This window comes from Solenopsis invicta, chromosome 5 (assembly GCF_016802725.1).
Source record: "Solenopsis invicta isolate M01_SB chromosome 5, UNIL_Sinv_3.0, whole genome shotgun sequence".
Classification (NCBI taxonomy): Eukaryota; Metazoa; Arthropoda; class Insecta; order Hymenoptera; family Formicidae; genus Solenopsis; species Solenopsis invicta.
Genome location: NC_052668.1, coordinates 6,645,529 through 6,661,364, shown reverse-complemented (window position 1 = coordinate 6,661,364; position 15,836 = coordinate 6,645,529). Strand labels below are relative to the sequence as shown.

Genomic DNA, 15,836 nt, shown 5'->3' with positions numbered 1-15,836 from the left:
AAATGTTGCTGTAATATCATATTGCCAAAATGTCCTTTTTTAAAAATATTTCAATACAGTATTGCAACAATATTATAATATAATACATGTAATTAATAATACTCTTTACTATTGCAAATTAGACTGTAACTGTAACTTCGTTACTCTTTTTTTATCTGTAACTATAACTTAACTTAGTTACACTTGTAACGCTGGTACTTTTCCGGTGCGGCGGGAGTATCGGGATATCTTTCGGTGCGTTGGGATATCATGATCGGTTGCTCGGATGTACTACTGTGTCCAAAAAGTAAGGTGACATTGCATTTTAAATCTCCCGCGCGCACGGATTTGGAGGAATAAAATTTTTTTTAGATTGGTAGGACTGTCTTTGACATCCAAGAGAAGTAACACGTCAAAATATCCATTAGTGTTTGAGATACGCATTGTTTTGTGAGCTGCTAAAAGTGAATTTCTCGTTTTTTGCCGTCACACACTGCGCTGATTATTCGTGATTTTTTAACCAAAAACTCGACTAATATCGTTCCACAACCACCGTATTCACCTGATTTGGCTCCATGCGACTTCTGGCTATTCAGCAAACTCAAGCGGCCGCTCCGGGGACACCGGAGTCGATAGAAGAGATTCAAGCCGCTGCGAAGAAGGAGCTAAAGGCCATTCCTGAAATCGATTATTACAACTGTTTCGAAGATTGGAAAATCCGTTGGAATAAGTGTATTATATCAGGGGGGGATTACTTTGAAGGGGACGAAATTGATTTGCAAGAATAAATAAAGAATTTTCGAAATAAATGCAATGTCACCTTACTTTTTGGACACAGTAGTACTCGCCGGATGCCAGGGTTTTTTGGTAGTAATAAGAACTTCGTGTTGAGTACAATGATATAAACGTAACAATATATTTATCAGATGTAGTTGAAATACAGAAGTAATAATAAGGCACCGGAGTGCTCGGTTAAACAATAACCGGACCCGCGCAAAGTAAAAGAACGATGATTGGTCGGGCCAAACAAAATATAATTTGCTGTAAATTAATATTTAAACAAAAGAACGGATTCGGATAACTAAAGAAACGGACGGATTGGTATTATGCGCTATGCGCTCGGAATTAATAATCGGAATGCTCGGTTAAATAATAATCGGACCCGCGTAAAGCAAAAGAACGACGATTGGTCGGGCCGGACAAAATATAATGCGCTGCGTGAATTAATATTGACACAAAAGAACGGATTCGGATAATTAAAGAAACTGGCGGACGGACTTGTATTATGCGCTATGCGCTCGGAGGTAATAATCGGAGTCGCCGTGAAGCGGCTGACTTAAAGTGCGGTTAAACGGGCCGTGATTGGCCCGCGCGACGGCCGGTCGCGATCGCGAAATCGTCGGCGCGCGGTGCAGCGAACGGTTCCGCGATACGCAAGGGTAATCGGCATGAGACATCTAAGTGGTCTCACCCCGCGGGGTGTTGTCACCCCGTAGGAATTAGGTTTAGGGATTGAACCGCAGAACGGCGTCGAGTATCCCCGACAACGGTGTTGGTCTCGAGAATCCCCGAGAACGGACGTGCGGAACGGACGGTTCCTACTGGTCGAGAATACCCAGCCGCGGAAACGGCGAGTATTCTCGTCGTGGACGGAGAATGGGATCGGCCGAGTATTCCCAGCCGTTAGGACCGACAAGAATGCCCGTTCCCAAGGAAGTGCTTGAGAATACCCAAATTAGGGAGCGCCGAGGATACCCGGATACGTGCAGGAGCGGAGTAGGTGCGAGATCGGTGGCTCGGAGCGATCTGATTTCGGCTGGCCGCTGCCAGCTTATATAGCGGTCCGCGCGGTCGGACGTACCAATCAGCGCGCGCGGTTTGGCCGGCCAGAGTGGGAACGCTTGCCGAAAGCGGCGCGCGGCACGCATGGTAGCGCGTGATCGCGGCAAGCTTAGCCGAGCGCGTGCACGTGCTCGATTTTACGCGTTATGTTCGGCGTTTGGACCGGAGTGGCGGTGCGGCGGAGATGCGTAACGTTACACACTTTTTTAGTAACTAACAACTAAAATAACAGTTTTAAAATACTTTTATAATTTCTTTACATATTTTAAATGTTATTAATAATTTAATGTTAATTAGTATACGTCGCCTGAAAAAGGATGTTTATTTAACTTATATTAGTTATTGCGAGAAAAAATCACATGCCTCGGTGATCAAAGGACGCCCTCACAAAATTCGGGAGATCTAGATTCGAACCCTGACTGAGATGTTATTTTTTCGCAATAAAATAATTTACAGTTTTACTGAGAAAAGAGAATATTATACAGGATGTAGAAAAAGTACCGGACAAAATATCTCGAAAACTAAGCACTTTAGAAAAAAATATTTCAGATAAAAGTTGTAGGGATTCAAAAGATCTATTTACTAATCTTATCAGTTTGACTTTGGATGGCATCGCCAAAATCATATCAAAATCACATTAACTTTTTTAAATAGAACACCCTGTTTTTGATTCCAGAATCTAGTAGCTAGTGTCAAGAGCTTTCCAAAACGTTATAAGAAAGTTTATTTTCGTTAAATACTTTCCGAGTTCTAAGGCTTGAAAGCTATAGTGTACTATAACTTTCAAGCGTCATAACTCAGAAAGTACTTAAAGAAAAATAACATTTTTAGAGTGTTTTGAAAAGTTCTCAAAATCGACTATAAGAAAATGCAAAAAATATAGAATGTTAGAGAAGTACCGATACTTTTTAATTAGAGTGTAACGCTGGTGGTTTTCGGGCAGTGTCGGGATTGTAGATTTGGTTGAGATAAGCTCGTCGGAGTGCCAAGTTTGTTTGAAATAATTGCACTCGGAGTTATATGTGTAAAAGTAACGATTGCGTATTTATTTAGAATTTAAAATACATGTGATTTGATCAAGATGGTTGCGTTGTAGTGAGCGAACAGAAAGATGTTTGTCTTATAATGATCAGACTTATTAAACAAAAAAAAATAATTACTATAATCAGACTTACTAAACAAAAAGGAAATTATCCTGAAATGAGCGGACTCAACGGAACTATAACTAACCCAAAGTGATCGAATTTAACAAAACGGAATAGTACATTATGTACCCCGAAACCGAGCTTTGCCGTTCTCGACTGAAAACAGCGTCCAAAGTTGAGAACGCATTCGGCTTCACAGTGCATACGATATTTTATGCAAAGGAAGTACGCTTTTCGCGATACACCGCAGAAGAATATTGCAACATCTCCAACCATGTTGCGTGGCAAAGGGGAGTCTAGGGAGGGGGGCGAAGCCTCTTCAGCAGGGGTCCAGGGGGCAGAGCCCCCAGGTTAGGGGTGCATGGGACAAAGCCCCCTGTTGGAAACCCAGGGGGCAAAGCCCCCTGGTCAAGAGGGGTTTGGGGGGGGGGCAAAGCCCCACCGACTCAAACAAAATTATTTCTAATAAAACCACTATTTCTGATGTTACTAAACTTTGAAATTTGTAATGATACACTTCACCGCACGCCAACACTCCGGTCTGAACACTTGACCACCGTGCATAAGGCGAGCACGTGGGTGGGCCCGACTAACCTCTCCGCAATCACGCGCTACTACACACGCCACGCGCCGTGTTCGCAAAACGTTCTCACTCCTTTACTTACAACTATTAGTCAACTCTTTAAAATATGCGTACAACACGTTCTGCATTGATGCCGTTGTTTAGTGCTGCTTTTTATACTCTGTAAATGCCGAGTACGCCGTGTCGTATTTGTTGTGTGAGATTTTTGGCAAAGTGTCGACGCGTGCACTGTTGGCCAATTCAGCAAGCTCCGGCGGCGTGCACTGCATCCATTCCTCTTTTTCTTTGTTCTCCATTCTTCAACTGCTTGAAAACGCACAAGGCGTTACTAAACACTTCGACGCGTGGCGTTTGCACTGTTCCGGTTACAGGTTATGAGAGCTTAGTATACTACTTTCGCTCATGCATTCGACTCTACGCTCAGCGCATGCTGCACGAAATGAGCGGAGTGACAAAGTACACATGCTGAACCGTACGAGAATATTAATTTTACCCATTTTACTGTCCACGGATGGTAATATCCTCTACCCCAAAGATTGCCCATTTACGGTCATGTTACCAACTGTCCCGCAATATCGCAAAAAACGTTTTTCTTTTGCATAAATATTTAATTCGAAATCTTACTTTACTAAACGGCAATATAATTGTCTGAAATAAACGGAAATACAATTGTCTCGAGGTTTTTGGTTATCTGTACGTCTATACATATATTTATATATATGTCGGAGTTTTGCGGGATTATACGGACACGGCGTCCGGTGGGTGTCGGTGAGTCGCGGAACGCGTTGTTGGCGTGTACTGCGTATTGCAATCGGCGCGACAAACGCGGATTGGTCGGCGTGCCGGTTTAGCAGTTTTGCGGTTTGCCCAAGTAGTCTCGTGCAAGTGAGGCGATCGTACTGTTAGAGCGTGGATGTACTGACAGTATTTTGGTTTACTTGTTGGTATCGAGGATGCTCGACGGTGTTGTTCCTCCTCGAGTATGCTCGAGAACGGAGCAAATTGGCCAGGAATACCTGGCTTGCAGGCTCGACGAGAATGCTCGCCGTAGAAGTTGTTGCAAATTCTTCTCAAGGATTCTCGATCGCTTGGGACGACAAGGATTCTTATCAAAGGTTCGTGATAAGGCAAATACGCTCGTCTTCGAAGAAGTTTGAAGCGCGTCAAGAATGCTTGATTGGGACTGCTCGATGGACCAAAGAGCTCTGACTTTGGTGTTCCCACTGTCGGTTTGTATATACAAGCGCGCGGTTGGACGCACCAATCCGCGCGCTCGGTCGGCTGGCCCGGTCTGGAAACGTTACGGAACGCCACGGCCGGCACGCGTGCTGCTGCGTGATCGCACCGAGAGGTTAGCTCGGTGCACGCCGCGATGTCGCGGTGCTCGGACGGTCGGAGTGATTGCCCACGCGAGGTGGAGAAACGTTTCGTTACAAGGGAACTACCAATATTCTATTATTCTGTATCTTTTATTGTACCCAAGCAGAACAAAAAGTCAAAATGACATCAAAGTGAATCGTACTTAAAATAAAAGTGACTTTTAATGATCATTTAACAGTCATTTTAACATTACTTTGACATTGTTTTCAATTCAACAATGTATAGATAAAGTTCCGTTCCAACATTTTCTAAAAATAATTTAAAACGTCTATACACATTGGTACGCAAATCCGTCTGTGCGCTACGGAAGTATCCCTTTCTAATTTTGAAAAGCCTTTAATATGTTGTAGTACTTAAAATAAGGGATACATGTATTCTTTCATACGTGTTGTTAATTAACAATACAATCAATGTGCAGGGAGTCGTGCAAAATTAGGGAATCTTAAATCAGATCGATTGAGATAGAAATGCAATTTGAACTTTTATTAGAAATATACTCAATGTATACTTAATGGGCAAGCGCTTGTAACAAAAATACAAGTAATTTGTTTCTCGCAAATTGAACAAAAAATATTGCAACTTAATAATTAAACGAATATTACCTGCTATGCATTTGCACGTGTAAAATTTTTCAACTTATCACCCTTACGATTAGACAAAGAAAGACGACCGTACACGCAGTGTATAGAAGTATAATAGTACGTTAGATAGTCAATCGCACGAACTAAAAACCTACTTATCATCGCCATCTACAATCATTTAAACCCAACAGTGCCCAATCTCAATTTTAGGGAGTGTAACATTTTTTTGAAGAAGTTTTTTCCCTTTCTTCATTCAAAGCATATAGCATCAAAACTTTAAAAAACAAAAAAATGTTTTACTAAAAGATTTTGTTTATAAAAAAAATAAAAATTTTGAAAAAAAGCAGATAAGTGGTAAGGAAAAAAATAAAAAAATTTTTTTAATGTTTTTTATCATTGTTATAAAGTACTCCTCAAGACATTTAACTTTCAATCAGAACATTTTTTTCTATTTCCTATAGTTTTGACAATATACGCTTCGAAAAAAGAAAACCGATTTTTTTCAAAGGGGTGTTTCACCCCCTAAAAGTGAGATTAGTTATGATAAAAAAATGCGTGTCCTTTATTTTAATCTGTACTATAACGTATTAAACGTTCGTCAAAATCGAAGGGGGACACTTCCATAATACACCGACGAGTGCACGTATCATGCATTATGGAGTAGTTCTTAATTATTTTTGGAAAATAGAAATGTCGCAACATAATTTTATTATATGCCATAAATTTGTAATAAAATAAACTTTATTTTGCTTATAAAAAAAATAAGAGTTTTGACAAATGTAGGTAAGTGGTGGGGAAAAATATACAAAAAATTAAAAAAAAAATTTTTTATCACTATTATAAAATACTCTTTGAGCCATTTAACTTTTAATTAGAACATTTTTCTCTATAGTTTTGATGATATACGCTTCGAAAAAAAACCCAATTTTCTTCAAAGGGGTGTTTCATCTCCTAAAAGTGCAAACGTGCACGTATAAAAAAAAATGTGTCTCTCATTTTTATCTGTACTTATTTTCATCTGTACAACATATTATAGGATCGTCTAAATCTGAGGCGGACAACTTCAAAGGTTTCCTTATGAATGTGAATGTGATTGAGTATAAATGTATATACACGCATGTCTGTGTGTATGCGTATAATTGTGTAAATGCATGTATACTAGTTTGAACGCAAATGTTAATAACAATGATTTCATGAATAGTTATATAATTATACAAATGCTTGTACAACGGATGTGTATACGCAAAAGTGGTCGTATGAATAAAAATATGGTGAGGTTACCGAAATTGTACCACATAGAGGCTTATAACTAAGAAATTATGAGGAATACTTTTAATTTTCGTACGTCATGATAAAATATAACATTTCTCCTTTTATATTAATTTTTTTCAAAATTTTGTGCATTGTCAGAAATTTTTAAATGACAATTTTTAAGAACTTTTCAAATATTGCGATTTAGACAACTGGTCTCCTAAATTGTACCACAAGTTAATATTATTCTTCCTGAGTTAAACTTTTTCTGTTACATTCTTTCTTCTAAAACAAAAATGCATTAGATAAGCATAATTTGTATTAGTGTTGGAACTAAATATCATAAATTAAATATATGAACTAAATATCGTAAAGTAAATATAATTTCCATTAATGTTATTATTTCAATAACTTTTCAATAATATTAATAATATTGCAATAATATTGCTACATTACAACAATATTGTTACAATGTATGCTTTCTATGATTATTATATTTGATTTTATATATGTATTGTCACGTATTTTTCTTACGCCGGAGAGCAACGGCAAAATACGCGAACAAGCCAAGATTATACGCAAAACACGCGCGAGAGCAACGAAAGTACCGATAGCTACGCTTACACCAAATCGCGAAATTGGGCGCCAGACGCGATTATGCCGGTCGCGTCGCCGGATTCGATTGCTAACACTAAGCGCCAATTCATACCACGCTATAGCTCGTCATACGAAAATGCGAAATCATCGCTCGCACGCGGCCAGCGTGCTAGCTCCTCTAACCGGCAGAGGGGCGGGGTAGCGGAGACAGGGACAAAGCGGCTCTCTTACGGAAGAAGACAAGTGGGCGAGAAATTAAGCGAAGTTAGGCTGATGTAACAAGTAGGAGATAATGTATTGCAATGAGAGACAGAAATAACATACAGCCAAAAAAAATTAGGCAAGTATAAACACAAAAAAAAGACAGCGACCGCAATAGCTAAGGCGGAAAAATAAAGGGAACGCTAGAATTAACTTAATTTCTACCAATTGACAGCGAAGACTCCGGTGGCCAGGACAGCCAATCGCGCGTGCTCTGAGCGGCGCGGCAAGAATCCGATAGTCACGTTTTCGCTCACACAAGCCCCTCAACAAGAGGCACAATACAAGATACGCGCTAACGACAACGCAGTTGTCGCAACCAAAATACAAAATTACCCAAAACGCGCTATACGACAAAGCGACGATATCGCGGGCGGTCGTGCGATCATGGCCGTAGCACGATTCGCGCACGTGCGCAAGGGCTTTGCGGCTTCCGGGAAGCCGGTCGTCCGCAAGCTTCTACGGTGGGACAGCGAACACCCACGCGGCAGCCGACAGCTGGGTGCCTCGCGCTCTCGCGCTTGAAATGGAGAGCCAGCCAAACACAAAAAAGTGCGTTCAATTGCCACTCGGCGGGCGCACTTGCACACCTAATGACCCCACCTCAGAGCGCGAGCGAGCCGGCACCGGCAGCTCGTGGCTTTACACCGTTTTTAAGGGGTCACCTCGACGACGACTCCGGTCCTTCGACTCTTCCTCCTGGTCTCTCGGGTCCTCTGGGATCCTCCACACTGGACACGCTCGCCAAGGCCGGACACTCTCGCCGATATCGGATACGCCGATAGCCAGGCCGATATCCCTTGCTCGCTAGATTATCGCGACATGCACACCGAGCGCCGGGTCGCACGCAAAAGCCGAAAGGATCGCGCTCGGTGCGCGATCGATGGGCTTAACCCCTCTCCCAGGGTGCGCGATGCCTTTGCGCGTAGCTGCGCGACCTATCAGCGGCCGCCCTTATCTAGCCAAAACGTCACGGCCGCGTAATGATGGGTCTCCGCCGGTGTCGCGCGGTCCCCGTCGGCATCTGACATCCTCGCCGTTCTCGCCGTCTTTGCGGGCAGCAGTGGCTTTCTTCCGAGGCGACGATCCTCTGTCGCTATTATTCCAGGTGGACAGCCGGCATCCGACGGCCCTTGCTCTGGCCGTTCGTCGCTCTAGCTTGTCTATCCTCGATGCCGCGCGTGACTCTCGCGTGGCGCTTATTTGTCGCCACGTCTCGCCTCGTTCTCCTCTCCGTCGACAACTTTCCGTGCGCCGGCCTTGAACGATCGTTTTTTACTCCCTTTCTTGCCGCCGTCAACATCCCTCGTCGCTGCTGCTCCTTCGGCGACGTTTGTCGAGGCGCCCGAGTTTACATAAAAAATAAGCCGTGAATAAATAAATGAAAATAATAAACGCTACGCAGTCCCGCCGGAAATTTCGCTTTCTCGCTTTGTGCCCGGCCCGGTCACATGCGCCTCCTTGCGCATTACTTAGGCGGAGGACAAAAACTGCCACGTCACAATATATATATATATATATATATATATATATATAAATATAATATATATATATATATATAAAATTCAATCCATTTACTTAAATATTTATCACCCTTGCCTTCCCTCCCCCCACTTTGCATTCAATCCTGCACAACGTTGTGTTACTCTATCGCTCGTCTAGTAAAATCAACTACCACACCCCCTCCCAAATTTCCTCTCTCACATTCATATAAATATATTGTCGTGTATCCAGGCGCGTCATAGCACTACTCAGAGACACGACTGGTGACAGCTGCCATCTTATTCGTCAAACTTCCGGATTGCAATCGCGCGAACCCGCGGACGTAACACTAGAATTAATTTTTAAGTCATCCAGTCGCAAATGGAGCATTATTTTATGAATTATACATGTGTAAAGTATATGTTACAAGAAACTTCGTTGCAAGTGAAAACTCATTGTAACTCATAAAATAATGCTCCATATGCTAACAGATGACTTAAAAGTTATTTTCAGCGCCGGTTTATCGCTAATAAACTTGTTCTTCCTTTTCCGATCTTCTTGATTTACAATCCCATCTTTTAGTGAGAAAGAGTGTCACTTTTACAAATATCTCAGCAAACAGTAGTATAACGTATACATCTTAAATACATAACAGTAGGTATCACAAGGTTACGAGTTATATAACAAGTAACATACATGTACGTTACATGTGTTATTGAATGTCAGCAATAAAATTACATCTCTGATCTATTCTATACAGATATGTAGCAGAACACTTTAAATGTTATCCTATCTATAATATATAATCGTGCCTGCGATGTAACATATTTGTCTTTGAAACATATATGTTACATCGAAGTAATGGTAAGTTTTGATTCTCTTTGTTGCTCTTTTATTTGATGTTTGTAGGATGTAAATTATATTCTAATATATATTGCCGATACATTGAGAGAAAAGAATGGTTACAATTTCCATAATTCAACTACAATTTATAGTGGTTATCATAAATTTTCGATGCAAACTATACGTTTATAGTTATTTTAACAGTATATAGTTATTTTAACAGCAAATTTTAAAGCAAATTTTAGCTGCCTAAACAATGAATTATAATTATATCATTATAACTATAATATGTCTTAATGCAACTATTGTATATGGTTACACTGAGAAAAGAAAATGGTGTTACTACTGTAGTGGCCTAAGCCAATACCAGTGCATAGCAACAAAAAGCGATTTTGTTGCTATGCATATTAATTTTTAAGCGAATATTCGCTAAAAACGAAAGCAATGCACGGATCGTCTTTCGAAACTTTCTCTCGAAAGACGTGCAGAAAACGCAAGAGCAACGGAAAGCGCGGATCGTCTTTCGAAACTTTCTTTTGAAAGACGTGCCGAAAACGCGGCAACGACGGAAGACAAGATAGTTTTTTGCCGGATGTCGCACCGCCGCCGATTCAGCATGTAGCCGACCTGCAATTTAGCGTCAGCAATATTGGAGGATAAAAAGGGCCTCCAAATCGGGAAACAGAGGAGAATAACTTGAACAACCGTCAAAGTAACATCGCCGTGCGTAACTCGTACCGTGATGCGATAGAAGGAAGATAACGCGCACCGCAGCCCATTGTAACAGGGCATTTAAGTATAAGCAATACCTGTACAAGAAGAAGTATCAACAATAAATCTACATTATATTGCAACAAGAAAGGTGTTTCATGATTAGCAACCCGTCTGAGCTGTTGCTGTCCCGTAAGTTTTAACTCTTTGGGCAAAAGCGAATCCCGAAATACCTATCGACGTGCCTGGACCACCACCGGGCACAACATTACCATAATTTAACTATAATTTATAGTGATTCTGAATTATAATATTCTACCTTTAATGTATCGTTATATTTATTACATAATATGGTTCCAATATTGGAAGTTTAGAAAGGTTAGTTTTAATCATTAGTAAATCAAAATATTTTTCATTTGATTTCGTTAAAAAAAAAATCAGAAATATTAGTTTACTACATGGTTTGTCCGGAAAGTAATGAGAATGATTTTTTCTTGACCGCCAGAGGCGTTGGGAGACAAATGTGTCGGCTTGGATGGGTAGTGTTTTTGGGTAAACATTTAAAACGGAATAAGTAGTCTCTGAGTTTGTGCAGAGTGTAGATCGCTATTTAAATAAAGTGCTGTTTCATTAATGCGTCACACATCAAAATGCAACGTACACTTGAACAACGGTACGCGATAATGTTTTGTGTAAAACTCGGAAAAATGGGCACGGAAACATTTGAAATTACGGCAAGCTTACGCAAAAGAAGCTCTGTCCTCTGTTCTAGTTTCCCAGTGGCATGAGGCCTTCAAGGATGGATGCAAAAACGTTCTGGACATCCCTTAACGACGATATCGGACCAAAATGTGCAACGTGTGAAAGAAGTGTTGGACTCAAATTGACATCTCAGTCTCAGAATGATCGCCGATATCGTTAAATTGCGTAATACAAATGTGCATAAAATTATTTCTGAGAATCTGCACATAAGAAAAATTTGTGCAAAATTTGTTGCCAAAGTTTTTACCGCTAATCAAAAACAAATTCGTGTCTTGTTTTCACGCAAACTGACTGATTGTTTGACAAGTGAACCCAATTTTCTTCAGCGAGTGATCACCGGCGATGAAACTTGGGTATTTGAGTACGACCGGGAAACAAAAAAGAGTTTTGAGTGGCACACTCCGGCTTCACAGCGACAAAAAAAGGCGCGAATAAGCAAGTAAAAAATAAAAAACATAAATATTGTTTTTTCTGTCTCTAGAGGAATCGTTCACAAAGAGTTTGTAACGATCGGACAAACAATAAACGCAGCATTTTACGTCCAGGTACTTTATTGTTTGAAAAAGAAGGTTGCGCGAGTCCGCTCAGAAATCCAGCACACCTGGATTCTTCATCACGACAACGCGTTGAGCCATACTGCGTTAACGGTGAAGAAGTTTTTGACTACTAATAACATTCCAATGCTTCCACAATTACCCTACAGTTCGGATATGGCCCCGTGCGACTTTTTTTTGTTACCTCGCATCAAATCTGTCCTAAAAGGAAATCATTTTGGAATTATTAGAAACATCCAAGCGGCTGTGACGAGGATCTTGAATAATGTCTCCGTTGAAAAATTTTAGCGCTGTTATGGACACTGGCAGCAACGCGGCAGTTAAACGCGGTGTATAGACTTTCAAGAAGACTACTTTAAAAACTACTAAGGATATTTGAACCTGATTTCAATAAATGTATTATTCCAGAATCATTCTCATTACTTTCCGGACAAATCGTGTATAATAACACCGATGTTCTCATCGGTGAAAAATCTCATAAAACTCCGCTATTTATGTGATTTCTTTCTTACGAGAAATAGAACACCATAGCAACCATCTAGTGACGGTTTTGTATACTACTATACCCAGAGAAAAAGTATGTGATATTTGTGATTACAATTGCATGGCTAAAAAAATAATTATATTCACTATAATTGTAGTTGCATTAACAATATAAAAATAGTTATTTTAATTTTCATACATATCTTGATATTTTACTATTAATAGTTGTGATTATTATAATTTATAGTAAAATATTTTCACAGTTGAGACAACTATACATATAAGGTTATTCATACTAACAATATAGTGATTATAATTTTAAAAATAGTTATCTTAACAATAATTTTCCAACTATGCAATTATAGTCACAAATACCACATACTTTTTTTGTGTACTAAAAATCTATATATGAACTACAGACATTCAATACCGACAGTATTTATCGCAAAACACTTAACATATAGCTACATATATAATTGTAACATAATTAAACTTATATGGAGAGTTACAAAAGACGTTTAATTCTTTTAACTTAAACATATCTTTTAACAAAAAATTAAACAAAAAATTTTTTAATCGTTTGCATATATTTTACAAAATCACATTTTTACATTATTTATGAGATATACCAGGTGTAGAAGTATGAAATCGGAATCTTTTGTAAAAATTACACGTCTGTTGTTTGAAAATGATAAAAAATATTTTATTCAAAATAATCTTTATTGCTATTTATACATTTTTCCCACGTCTCCGGCAGTTTATGAATGCCACGCCAAAAAAAAGCAGTTCTTTTTTTGAAGCAAACCAGTTATCGAGCCATTTTCGTACATTTTCATACGAATTAAAGCGTTGTTCAGCGAGAGCGTGTCCCAGTGATGCGAAGAGATGATAATCGAACGGAGCCAAGTCTGGAGAATAAGCCGCTTGCGCTAATATTTCCCAACTGAACGCCTCGATCGTTTCCCTGACCCGTTTTGCTGTGTGTGATGGGGCATTATCATGGAGCAAAATGATTTTGTGTTGCCTTTTTCCATATTCCGATCGTTTTTCACGTAATGCTTGATTTAAATCGATCATTTGCTGTTGGTAGCGATCAACAATTTCACCAGGTTTTAGCAGCTCATAATAGATTACACCCTTCTGATCCCACCAAACACAGAGCATTGTTTTCTTTTCAAAGCGATTTAGTCTTGCAGTGGATGTCGATGGTTCGCCTGGATTTACGACGCTTAGGATTCTCAAAATATATCCATTTTTCATCACCTGTCACAATTCGATGAAGAAATGACTTTCTTTTGTATCTGTCGAGCAGCATTTCACAAGTGGTTTTTTGATTTTCTTGCTTTTTTTTCATTCAGATCATGCGGAACTCATTTTCCCACCTTCTGAATCTTTCTCATAGCTTTCAAACGAATGGAGACGGTTTTCTGCGTTACATTCAATTGATCCGCAAGTTCTTGTTGAGTTTAAGTATCATCTCCATCCAATAAGGCTTGCAATTTGTTGTCTGCGAACTTTTTCGGTGGTTTCCCACGCTCTCTGTTTCTCACGTCAAAATCACCACTTTTTAATTTTTTTAACCATTCGAAACATTGTGTTTTACCAAGAGCATGTTCACCATAAGCTTCGACAAGCATTCGATGCGATTCTGCAGCAGCTTTCTTCAAATAATAACAGAAAACCAATGTTGTCCGCAAATCGTAGTTTGTAGGCACAAAACTCGACATGTTTAAGGTTATAGAAAAATATACCGGTGTATGGAACTTTGGTTGTTGTGTGTTGAAAATTTTTGTCAGCTGTTAGAGGGAGATGATGGCGCTGCAGAAACGGTCTTACGATCCCTAAACTGATGGCTAGCACCATCTACAGGGAAATTTCTGTACTTCTACAACTGGTATACTGTTGAGGATGGGTTTGAATAAGGTGGAATTAGTCGTAAAATAGCACAAGGTCGGTTTTGTATAGAAAAGCGTGTATTTATTCTTTGGCCACGTGCGAAGAAATGAGATCACTTGAAGTGACTAGAGAGGCTGCACGGTAATAGCAAGCGCTTACCGTCTACAGCGCCACACGGCGCCACCGCTCAATGTAGCGTTTACATAACAACACCCCAACTTATTGTAAGCTACAATCTAAAGAGAAACTCAAAGAAACAATGTTTAAGGCATATTAATATCATTGGCCTGATGAGCTCTGGTGACTCATCCAAGTTGCCCAAAGTTAGGACGATGGTCAGTTGGACTGAAGGTCTAAACCGGCTTTTTGGCTCACAATATTCTGCAGACCCACACGTTAAGCGCAGAACTTTTGTTTCTAGTCCGTCACATATTTGATGAAACAGTCGGTTACATTTTTGGCGGTCGGTGCAGCAACTCAATAGTTCCGTCGATTGCCTTTTTGCGCACGTAGTGGTTTTGCGTATCAATGTGCTTTGTTTTGGCCCAAAAACAGTCTGTAACCAATGTTCAACGCACTCCAATTGTCACATTCAAGGCGGATTTCCTCAACTTCCTCGAATTGCTCGTGGAACTGCTTTAGCAAGATTGCTTTCTGCGTGGCCATTACCATGGCCATGTATTCTGCTTCGGTTGACGACAGAGCTACCGTTGGTTAATATTTGCAGAACCATAAAACACTGTCCGTGCCCATCATAAAACCATATCCGGTGTATGACCAGTGGGTGTCCACATCTGAACCCCAGTCAGTATTAGTAAAGTCATGGAGTTTCAGGTCATTGGAACGACTAAAAAGAATCGAATAATTAATTGCTCCCTTCAAATACCTGAAGATCCGTGGTCCCGTGAGTTTGTCCGTGGTTTGTGTTAAACCGGCTCACGTTCCCAACAGCGAATGCAATATCTGGTCGCGTTCTTTGAACCAGATACAAAAAGCATCCTACAGCCTCTTGATAGGGAATGTTGCTTGTGTCTTCCCCTTCCTTTTTCATTTTGATCAACAGTTTTTCATTTGGAATGCTGGGAGTCAGCACCGGGTTTGCAAATTTCATTTCGAACCGCATCAACATGTTCGTGATGTATGACGATTGGCTAATTGCTATTCTGTTGTGCATGTACGTTATGTTGATTCGACCACATTTTTGGGCTTGGCCCAAGTTTTTCATCTTGAAGTGAGTTTCCGACTCAAGTTTTAGGCGGTTCAGCAGTTCCTTGTCCCACAAAAAAATTAGAAAATCATAGACGTAAATTGCCACAATGAGTAATGTATTTTTTGTATGGTACACACACGGGTCCATTTTCGATTTCTCGAGCCCGTATGATCGTAAAACGTTGTCCAAAATGATGTTCCATTGACGACCTCTCTATTTCAAACCATCGCCTTCTTCAGCTTGCACATGACCACTTTCGGAGTTGTACAAAGCTGG

At 40.2% G+C, this 15,836-nt stretch overlaps 1 protein-coding gene across 13 annotated transcripts in view; it reads left to right on the top strand.

The window, feature by feature from the left end:
• Positions 1-15,836, top strand: part of LOC105199486 (bone morphogenetic protein 1) — an 899,375-nt gene that overhangs the window by 388,167 nt on the left and 495,372 nt on the right. The gene's annotated exons all lie outside the window — the stretch shown is intronic.